The sequence below is a fragment of the Arachis stenosperma genome, chromosome 10 (assembly GCF_014773155.1).
Source record: "Arachis stenosperma cultivar V10309 chromosome 10, arast.V10309.gnm1.PFL2, whole genome shotgun sequence".
In the NCBI taxonomy this organism is placed as follows: Eukaryota; Viridiplantae; Streptophyta; class Magnoliopsida; order Fabales; family Fabaceae; genus Arachis; species Arachis stenosperma.
Genome location: NC_080386.1, coordinates 111,096,286 through 111,106,767, shown reverse-complemented (window position 1 = coordinate 111,106,767; position 10,482 = coordinate 111,096,286). Strand labels below are relative to the sequence as shown.

Here is a 10,482-nt window from a genome sequence, read left to right as displayed (position 1 = left end):
TCCTTCCAAGACATTTGAAATTGATGCTGAGGAGGGTGTACAACCTCCAAGGCATATCATGGTTGAAGACTTTGCAGAGGTTGATCAAGAGATGAAGATTAAAGAAGAAGAAGCATAACCTCCCATGCCCTTGGTAGGCAATGAAGAAGAGATTAAATTGGAAGAAAGCTATCAAGAGGAAGCGGTTGAAATTGAAGAGGCTTGCAAAGAGGTGGAAGAATTCAAGGAAGAGCACAAGGGAGTGGAGCTTGCAAGACCATTGGAAGAATTCAAGGAAGAGCACAAGTGGGTAAAATTCTTAGCCTTGACCTTTACTTTCCCACTTGAATATGGGCTACTGGAGACGAATGGTCAACTTAGAGCTCTTTGTGGCATTAAGAGTAAGAGGAAGATGGTTAGTGGTAAGAGTTATCCTGCAAGGTTCAATATGGTTGCATGCTCCAAGTTGAAGTGCAAAGATTGGTGTAGAGCTTGAATGAATGGGTCTAGGAAGCTGTTTGGATGCCTTAGTGAGAATTCGGATTGCTCACCACCTGGATGGAATCATCATGATCCACTTGGAGACGGGTGTAGAAACAAGATTTGGGATCCCGGCATACAAGATGATCAACTTTGGGAGCTCAAAACTTGTAGAGGACTTCATCAAGGCTTGATAAATTTATCTGAAATTGATAGAGATTGTTGGAAGTCCAAGCGTTGGTAAAAGTTTCAGGATGAGTTCAAGCACAAGCCACCATGACAAGGAGCTCAACATATGTCCAACTTAAGGACTTTAACTAAAAGTGTTAGGTAAGAGACAACCCACCATGGTATGATCGTTCTTTTCTCTCTTCTTAGTTTTCTTTTTAAGTGACTCTTCTCATTATTAGTACATATAGTTTGCATCTTCATATGCATATTGCATAAAAAAATGGACAGAAAGTTGCGTGGGAGTTGTGTAGAAAGTGTGCTTTATGCACAAGCAACACCACGCGTACGCGTACCTCACGCGTACGCGTCATTTGCGATTCTGACACCTCACGCATACGCGTCAATGACGCGCATGCGTGACCCAAAAAAATTGACATAAAAAGGTGTTTTTCCGAAAGTTGTGCGGGCTTGGTGTTGATACTGTGCTGGAAGCACAAAATCGGTCACGCGTACACGTCCCTGACTCGTGCACGTCATTTCTATTTTTTGATCACCCACGCGTATGTGTGCCTGACGCGCATGCGTCGTATCCAATTTTGGCCCACAACACGAATGCACAGAGAGTTGTACATGCGCGGGGCTGCTCGCGTGCGATTCGCACAACCAGGAGCACGCGTACGCGTGCTAGACGCCCTCGCGTCACCTCCCCATCTGCGCGACCCACGCGTACGTGTACAGTACGCGTGCGTGTCGCTCGCGTAACACCACCAGATCCCTGCGCTGCCCAGTTTCTTGTCTTTTCTCTCCCAATCCTAATTTCTTTCTTCTTCCTCCTTCTTTCTTTTTCTTTCTTTTTTATTCTCCATTCTTTTTTTTCTTCTTCTCTATTCACTCTTTTCTCCTTCTTGCCTCCTTTCCCACTCTCTTCTCCTCCTCTCTCATCCTTATTCCCTTTCTTTTCTTCTATTTGTTACATTTGCATACTCGCATTCAAGGCATTTTAACTTCATTGTTTCTTCCCCCTTTCTTTTCTATATTTGTTGTTTTCACATTGGTGTTAAATTTTTCTTACTCAACTGTTGCATATTTCCTGCATTATTTTGGGTGCTTCTTGACTTGTTTGCTATTTAGTTAACATGCCATTTGCTTCTATTGTTTTCTCACTTACACGTTGTAGCTACTATGTAATTGAGAACCTTATTTGGCATTAGCCCCCGCCTATGTTCTATTTGCTTTGATATCGTTGTTATAGGCTTAATTTTCTCTCTTCTTCTCTTCTTTTAGGCTGGCCATCAAAGAGGGGTACAGGAAGAGTCTATATGGTGCGACGAACAAGTGCCTAGCGCACATTCTTTGGAGAAAAAGCATCAGTTGTAGCAACCCGTCCACTTGTATATCTCTGCATGCACCGAGAACAGTGCAATCTTTAAGTGTGGAGAGGTCGATACCGACTTCAGTGGGTTAGTTACTTTTCTTCCGACACCAATGTTTAGTTTTCTTTGTTAGTTCATTGTTGCATTGCATAATAGATTGCATGTGTAGTTGATTGTTTGCATTTAAGTACTACTTGGTGAAAGTAATGATTTTCTTTTCAAGAAACTATTTTATAGCATTTTACTAATTTGAATTAAAATTTTTGTTGAACTTGTTTGAAGAAATTTTATTTTGAAACATGGTTTAGAGCTCGAACACACAAAACTTGTGAGATTTTGAGCCTATTTGATTGGTTGTATTTTATCAACCAATATTTTATTTTTGATGTGTGTTATTCTCTCTAAAATTGTGACATTTGTCTTGCTTAATTCTATATTTTCATGGTTTGATGTATGCATGCACTTATATGATTGAGGCCTTGTTTCACTATAGTTCACATACCTATATGGCCTTACCCTTTTATTATCCTTTGTAAACCAATTTGAGCCTACTTTACCCCATTTGTTCTTTATTTTAGCTCATCACTAACTCTAAGTAAAAAATAATAATGTCTCTAATTTGAATCCTTGGTTAGCTTAGACTAGTGAAAGTGCTCACGACTTAAGTGTGGGAAATTGGGTTTGAAAACGTTTGGTTTGGGAATTGAGTATATTAGACTTTTTGAGAAAATGTAAAAAATGTTGAGCATACATTCTTGCATTCAATATCTTAATCATATGCATTGAGAAAAACAAAACAAAAGAAAAAAATGTATAAAGAAAAAAAGGAAAAGTAAAAGAGCAAATGCTAAAAGGAGACAAAATGCCCCAAGTTAAGTAATAATATCAATGCATATAAGTTGTACTTAAATTTAGAATGCATGAATATGTGAAAAACATAGTTAATGGGAAGTTAGATATTGTATTTTAATTACATGGATTGTCTTAAGTTAGGTGGGAAGTTTAGGCTAATTAAGGATTCAGATTTTAGTCCACTTGACCAAATACAATCCTACTGGTGTGGCGAAATTGTGAACAATACTTTTCACAACTCTCATAATCCCTGGTCATGAACTCCAAAAGATTTGGTGGTTCAATTCCATGGCATTACACAACTTCGCACAACTAACCAGCAAGTGCACTGGGTCGTCCAAGTAATACCTTACGTGAGTAAGGGTCGATCCCACGGAGATTGTTAGCATTGAAGCAAGCTATGGTCATCTTGTAAATCTTAGTCAGGCAAACTCAAATGTATATGGTGATGAACGAAAATAACATAAAAGATAAAGATAGTGATACTTATGTATATCATTGGTGTAAGAGCTTCAGACAAGCATATGAAGATGCTTTCCCTTCCGTCTCTCTGCTTTCCTACTGCCTTCATCCAATCCTTCTTACTCCTTTCCATGGCAAGCTCGTGTAGGGTTTCACTGTTGTCAGCAGCTACCTCCCATCCTCTCAGTGAAAATACGTCCCTGATGCTCTGTCACAGCATAGGCTAATCATCTGTCGGTTCTCGTTCAGGCCGGAATAATATCCATTGATACTTTTGCGTCTGTCACTAACGCCCTAGCCTGCTAGGAGTTTGAAGCACGTCACAGTCATTCAATCATTGAATCCTACTCAGAATACCACAGACAAGGTTAGACCTTCCGGATTCTCTTGAATTCCGCCATCAGTTCTTGCCTATACCACGAAGACTCTGATCTCACGGAATGGCTGGCTCGTTTGTCAGGCGAGCACTCGGTTGTCAGGCGATCAACCATGCATCGTGTTATCAGGAATCCAAGAGATATTCACTAAGCCTCAGATGCTTGTAGAACAAGAATGGTTGTCAGTCACCTTGTTCATGGGTGAGAAGGATGATGGGCGTCAATCATCACCTTCATCAAGTTGAAGAACAAGTGATATCTTGGACAAAGAACAAGCGGAATTGAATAGAAGAACAATAGTAATTGCATTAATACTCGAGGTACAGCAGAGCTCCACACCTTAATCTATGGTGTGTAGAAACTCCACCGTTGAAAAATACATAAGCATAAGGTCTAGGCATGGCCGAATGGCCAGCCTCCCAATGATCTAAGATAGCATAAAACGAAGATAGCTACCAAAGTCTCTAATACAATAGTAAAAGGTCCTACTTATAGATAACTAGTAGCCTAAGGTGTACAAAGATGAGTAAATGACATAAAAATCCACTTCCGGGCCCACTTGGTGTGTGCTTGGGCTGAGCAATGAAGCATTTTCGTGTAGAGACTCTCCTTGGAGTTAAACGCCAGCTTTAGTGCCAGTTTGGGCGTTTAACTCCCAATTAGGTGCCAGTTCCGGCGTTTAACGCTGGAATTTCTTGAGGTGACTTTGAACGCCGGTTTGGGCCATCAAATCTTGGGCAAAGTATGGACTATTATATATTGCTGGAAAGCCCAGGATGTCTACTTTCCAACGCCGTTGAGAGCGCGCCAATTGGGCTTCTGTAGCTCCAGAAAATCCACTTCGAGTGCAGGGAGGTCAGAATCCAACAGCATCTGCAGTCCTTTTGAGTCTCTGGATCAGATTTTTGCTCAGATCCCTCAATTTCAGCCAGAAAATACCTGAAATCACAGAAAAACACACAAACTCATAGTAAAGTCCAGAAAAGTGAATTTTAATTAAAAACTAATAAAAATATACTAAAAACTAACTAAAAGATACTAAAAACATACTAAAAATAATGCCAAAAAGCATACAAATTATCCGCTCATCACAACACCAAACTTAAATTGTTGCTTGTCCCCAAGCAACTAAAAATCAAATAAGATAAAAAGAAGAGAATATGCAATGAACTCCAAAAACATCTATGAAGATCAGTATTAATTAGATGAGCGGGGCTTTTAGCTTTTTGTCTCTGAATAGTTTTGGCATCTCACTCTATCCTTTGTAATTCAGAATGATTGGCTTCTTTAGGAACTTAGAATCCAGATAGTGTTAATGATTCTCCTAGTAAAGTATGATGATTCTTGAACATAGCTATTTATTGAGTCTTGGCTGTGGCCCAAAGCACTCTGTCTTCCAGTATTACCACCGGATACATACATGCCACAGACACATAATTGGGTGAACCTTTTCAGATTGTGACTCAGCTTTGCTAAAGTCCCCAATTAGAGGTGTCCAGGGTTCTTAAGCACACTCTTATTGCCTTGGATCACAACTTTATTTCTTTCTTTTTCTTTCTTCTCTTTTTTTTTTCTCTTTTTTTTTTCTTTTTTCGTTTGCTTCCTTCTTTTTCTTGCTTCAAGAATCATTTTTAATGATTTTTCAGATCCTCAGTAACATGTCTCCTTTTTCATCATTCTTTCAAGAGCCAATATTCATGAACCACAAATTCAAAAGACATATGCACTGTTCAAGCATACATTCAGAGAACAAAAGTGTTGCCACCACATCAAATTAATTAAACTACTATAAAATTCAGAATTCATGCAATTCTTTTCTTTTTCAATTAAGCACGTTTTTATTCAAGAAAGGTGATGGATTCATAGGACATTCATAACTTTAAGGCATAGACACTAAGACACTAATGATCACAAGACACAAACATGGATAAACATAAGCATAAAATTCGAAAAACAGAAGAATAAAGAACAAGGAAATCAAAGAACGGGTCCACCTTAGTGATGGCGGCTCTTTCTTCCTCTTGAAGATCCTATGGAGTGCTTGAGCTCCTCAATGTCTCTTCCTTGTCTTTGTTGCTCCTCCCTCATGATTCTTTGGTCTTCTCTAATTTCATGAAGGATGATGGAGTGTTCTTGATGCTCCACCCTTAGTTGTCCCATGTTGGAACTCAACTCTCCTAGGGAGGTGTTTAGTTGCTCCCAATAATTTTGTGGAGGAAAGTGCATCCCTTGAGGAATCTCAGGGATCTCATGATGAGAGGGGTCTCTTGTGTACTCCATCCTTTTCTTGGTGATGGGCTTGTCCTCATCAATGGGGGTATCTCCCTCTATGTCAACTCCAACTGAATAACAGAGGTGACAAATGAGGTGAGGAAAGGCTAGCCTTGCTAAGGTAGAGGACTTATCCGCCACCTTGTAGAGTTCTTGGGCTATGACCTCATGAACTTCCACTTCTTCTCCAATCATGATGCTATGGATCATGATAGCCCGGTCTATGGTAACTTCGGACCGGTTGCTAGTGGGAATGATTGAGCGTTGTATGAACTCTAACCATCCTCTAGCCATGGGCTTGAGGTCATGCCTTCTTAATTGAACCGGCTTGCCTCTTGAATCTTGCTTCCATTGTGCGCCCTCTTCACATATGCTTGTGAGGACTTGGTCCAACCTTTGATCAAAGTTGACCCTTCTTGTATAAGGATGCTCATCTCCTTGCATCATAGGCAAGTTGAACGCCACCCTCACACTCTCCGGACTAAAATCCAAGTATTTCCCCCGAACCATAGTGAGATAATTCTTTGGATTCGGGTTCACACTTTGGTCATGGTTCTTTGTGATCCATGCATTGGCATAGAACTCTTGAACCATCAAGATTCCGACTTGTTGAATGGGGTTGGTGAGTACTTCCCAACCTCTTCTTCGGATCTCATGGCGGATCTCCGGATATTCACCCTTTTTGAGTGAAAAGGGGACCTCGGGGATCACCTTCTTCAAGGCCACAACTTCATAGAAGTGGACTTGATGCACCCTTGAGAGGAATCTATCCATCTCCCATGACTCGGAGGTGGAAGCTTTTGCCTTCTCTTTCCTCTTTCTAGAGGTTTCTCCGGCCTTGGATGCCATAATGGTTATGAAAAAGCAACGCTTTTACCACACCAAACTTAAAATGTTTGCTCGTCCTCGAGCAAAAGAAGAAAGAAGAGAGTAGAAGAAGAAGAAATGAAGAAGAGGGAGATGGTGGTGTATTCGGCCAAAGAGGGGAAGAAGGGGTGTTTAGGTTGTGTGAAAATGAAGGGTTGAAGAAGGGTATATATAGGAGAGAGGGGGAGTAAGGGTTCGGCCATTATGGGTGGGTTTGGGAGGGAAAGTGGTTTGAATTTGAAGGGTGAGGTTGGTGGGGATTTATGAAGGATGGATGTGAGTGGTGAAGAGAAAGATGGGATTTGATAGGTGAAGGGTTTTTGGGGAAGAGGTTTTGAGGTGATTGGTGAGTGGGGGAAGAAGAGAGAGAGTGGTGGTGGGGTCCTGTGGGGTCCACAGATCCTGTGGTGTCAAGGAAAAGTCATCCCTGCACCAAGTGGCATCAAAATTCACGTTTTGAGCCATTTCTGGCGTTAAACGCCGGGCTGGTGCCCATTCCTGGCGTTTAACGCCAGGTTGTTGCCCTTTACTGGCGTTTAACGCCAGTCTGGTGCCCCTTTCTGGCGTTAAACGCCCAGAATGGTGCCAGACTGGGCGTTAAACGCCCAACAGCTAGCATTACTGGCGTTTGAACGCCAGCTTCTTCTCCTCCAGGGTGTGCTGTTTTTCTTCCTGTTTTTCATTCTGTTTTTGCTTTTTTTCATTGTTTTTGTGACTTCTTATGATCATCAACCTACAAAAAAGATAAAATAACAAAAGAAAATAGTTAACTATAAAACATTGGGTTGCCTCCCAACAAGCGCTTCTTTAATGTCAGTAGCTTGACAGATGGCTCTCATGGAGCCTCACAAATGATCAGAGCAATGTTGGAACCTCCCAACACCAAACTTAGAGTTTGAATGTGGGGGTTCAACACCAAACTTAGAGTTTGGTTGTGGCCTCCCAACACCAAACTTAGAGTTTGACTGTGGGGGCTCTGTTTGTCTCTGATTTGAGGGAAGCTCTTCAAGCTTCCTCTCCATGATGATAGAGGGGTGTCCTTGGGCCTTAAACACCAAGGATTTTTCATTCACTTGAATGATCAACTCTCCTCTATCAACATCAATCACAACCTTTGCTGTGGCTAGGAAGGGTCTGCCAAGGATGATGGATTCATCCATGCACTTCCCAGTCTCTAGGACAATGAAATCAGTAGGAATGTAATGGTCTTCAATCTTCACCAAAACATTCTCTACAAGTCCATGAGCTTGTTTTCTTGAATTGTCTGCCATTTCTAATGAGATTCTTGCAGCTTGCACCTCAAAGATCCCTAATTTCTCCATTACAGAGAGGGGCATGAGGTTTACACTTGACCCTAAGTCACACAAGGCCTTCTTGAAGGTCATGGTGCCTATGGTACAAGGTATAGAAAACTTCCCAGGATCCTGCCTCTTTTGAGGCAGTTTCTGCCTAGACAAGTCATCCAGTTCTTTGGTGAGCAAGGGAAGTTCATCTTCCCAAGTCTCATTTCCAAATAACTTGTCATTTAGCTTCATGATTGCTTCAAGGTATTTAGCAACTTGCTCTTCAGTGACATACTCATCCTCTTCAGAGGAAGAATACTCATCAGAGCTCATGAATGGCAGAAGTAAGTCCAATGGAATCTCTATGGTCTCATTTTGAGCCTCAGATTCCCATTATTCCTCATTGAGGAACTCAGAGGAGATTGGTGCACGCCCATTGGGGTCTTCCTCAGTGGCGTCCACCTCCTCTCTTTCCTCTCCATATTCGGCCATGGTTATGGCTTTGCACTCTCCTTTTGGATTTTCTTCTGTATTACTTGGGAGAGTACTAGGAGGGAGTTCAGTAACTTTCTTACTCAGCTGACCCACTTGTCCTTCCAAATTCCTAATGGAGGACCTTGTTTCATTCATGAAACTTTGAGTGGTTTTGATTAGATCAGAGACCATTGTTGCTAAGTCACAGGTATTCTGCTTAGAACTCTCTGTCTGTTGCTGAGAAGATGATGGAAAAGGCTTGTTATTGCCAAGCCTGTTTCTTCCACCATTATTGTTATTGAAACCTTGTTGAGGTCTCTCTTGATTCTTCCATGAGAAATTTGGGTGATTCCTCCATGAAGAATTATAGGTGTTTCCATAGGGTTCTCCTAGGTAATTCACCTCTTCCATTGAAGGGTTCTCAGGATCATAAGCTTCTTCCTCAGATGAAGCTTCCTTAGTACTGCCAGGTGCATTTTGCATTCCAGACAGACTTTGAGAAATCAAATTGACTTGTTGAGTCAATATCTTATTCTGAGCCAGTATGGCATTCAGAGTGTCAATCTCAAGAACTCCTTTCTTCTGACTAGTCCCATTGTTCACAGGATTCCTTTCAGAAGTGTACATGAATTGGTTATTTGCAACCATTTCAATTAGTTCCTGAGCCTCTGTAGGCGTCTTCTTCAGATGAAGAGATCCTCCAGCAGAGCTATCCAAAGACATCTTGGATAGTTCAGAGAGACCATCATAGAAAATACCTATGATGCTCCATTCAGAAAGCATGTCTGAGGGACATCTTCTGATTAATTGTTTGTATCTTTCCCAAGCTTCATAGAGGGATTCTCCATCCTTCTGTCTGAAGGTTTGGACTTCCACTCTAAGCTTACTCCATCTTTGAGGTGGAAAGAACTTTGCCAAGAAGGCATTGACTAGCTTTTCCCAAGAGTCCAGGCTTTCTTTAGGTTGAGAATCCAACCATATTCTAGCTCTGTCTCTTACAGCAAAAGGGAATAGCATCAGTCTATAGACCTCAGGGTCAACCCCATTAGTCTTGACTGTGTCACAGATTTGCAAGAATTCAGCTAAGAACTGATGAGGATCTTCCATTGGAAGTCCATGGAACTTGCAATTCTGTTGCATTAGAGAAACTAATTGAGGCTTAAGCTCAAAGTTGTTTGCTCCAATGGCAGGGATAGAGATGCTTCTCCCATAGAAATCAGGAGTAGGTGCAGTGAAGTCACCAAGCACCTTCCTTGCATTGTTGGCATTGTTGTTGTTTTCGGCTGCCATGTGTTCTTCTCCTTTGAAGAATTCGGTCAGGTCCTCTAAAGAGAGTTGTGCCTTGGCTTCTCTTAGCTTTCGCTTCAAGGTTCTCTCAGGTTCAGGGTCAGCTTCAACAAGAATGCCTTTGTCTCTGCTCTTGCTCATATGAAAGAGAAGAGAAAAGAAATGTGGAATCCTCTATGTCACAGTATAGAGATTCCTTGAAGTGTCAGAGGAAAAGAAAAATAGAAGAAGAAAAGGTAGAAGAATTCGAACTTGATTAGATAGAGTTCAAATTGTGCATTAAGAAGGAGTAGTACTCCATAAATAGAAGGATGTGGGAAGGAGGGAAGAGAATTTTCGAAAATTAATTAGAAAGATGTTAAAAACATTTTCAAAATTGATTGATAATTTTTGAAAATTGAAAGTGGAAAAGAAATCAAGTGATTTTTGAAAAAGATTTTGAAATTAGAAATCAAAAAGATTTGATTGAAAATTATTTTGAAAAAGATGAGGTTAAAAAGATTTGATTGAAAAGTTATGGTAAAAAAAAATGTGATTGAGAAGATATGATTTGAAAACAATTTTAAAAGATATGTTTTGAAAATAATTTTAAAAGATTTGATTTGA

General features: G+C 40.8%; 1 non-coding gene across 1 annotated transcript; it reads left to right on the top strand.

Annotated features, from left to right (window-relative positions):
• Positions 1-9,366: 9,366 nt before the first annotated feature.
• LOC130959109 (small nucleolar RNA R71) lies at positions 9,367-9,474 on the top strand. Its single transcript, XR_009078204.1, has one exon. It is a non-coding gene; the product is annotated as a small nucleolar RNA R71 (small nucleolar RNA).
• Positions 9,475-10,482: the final 1,008 nt, after the last annotated feature.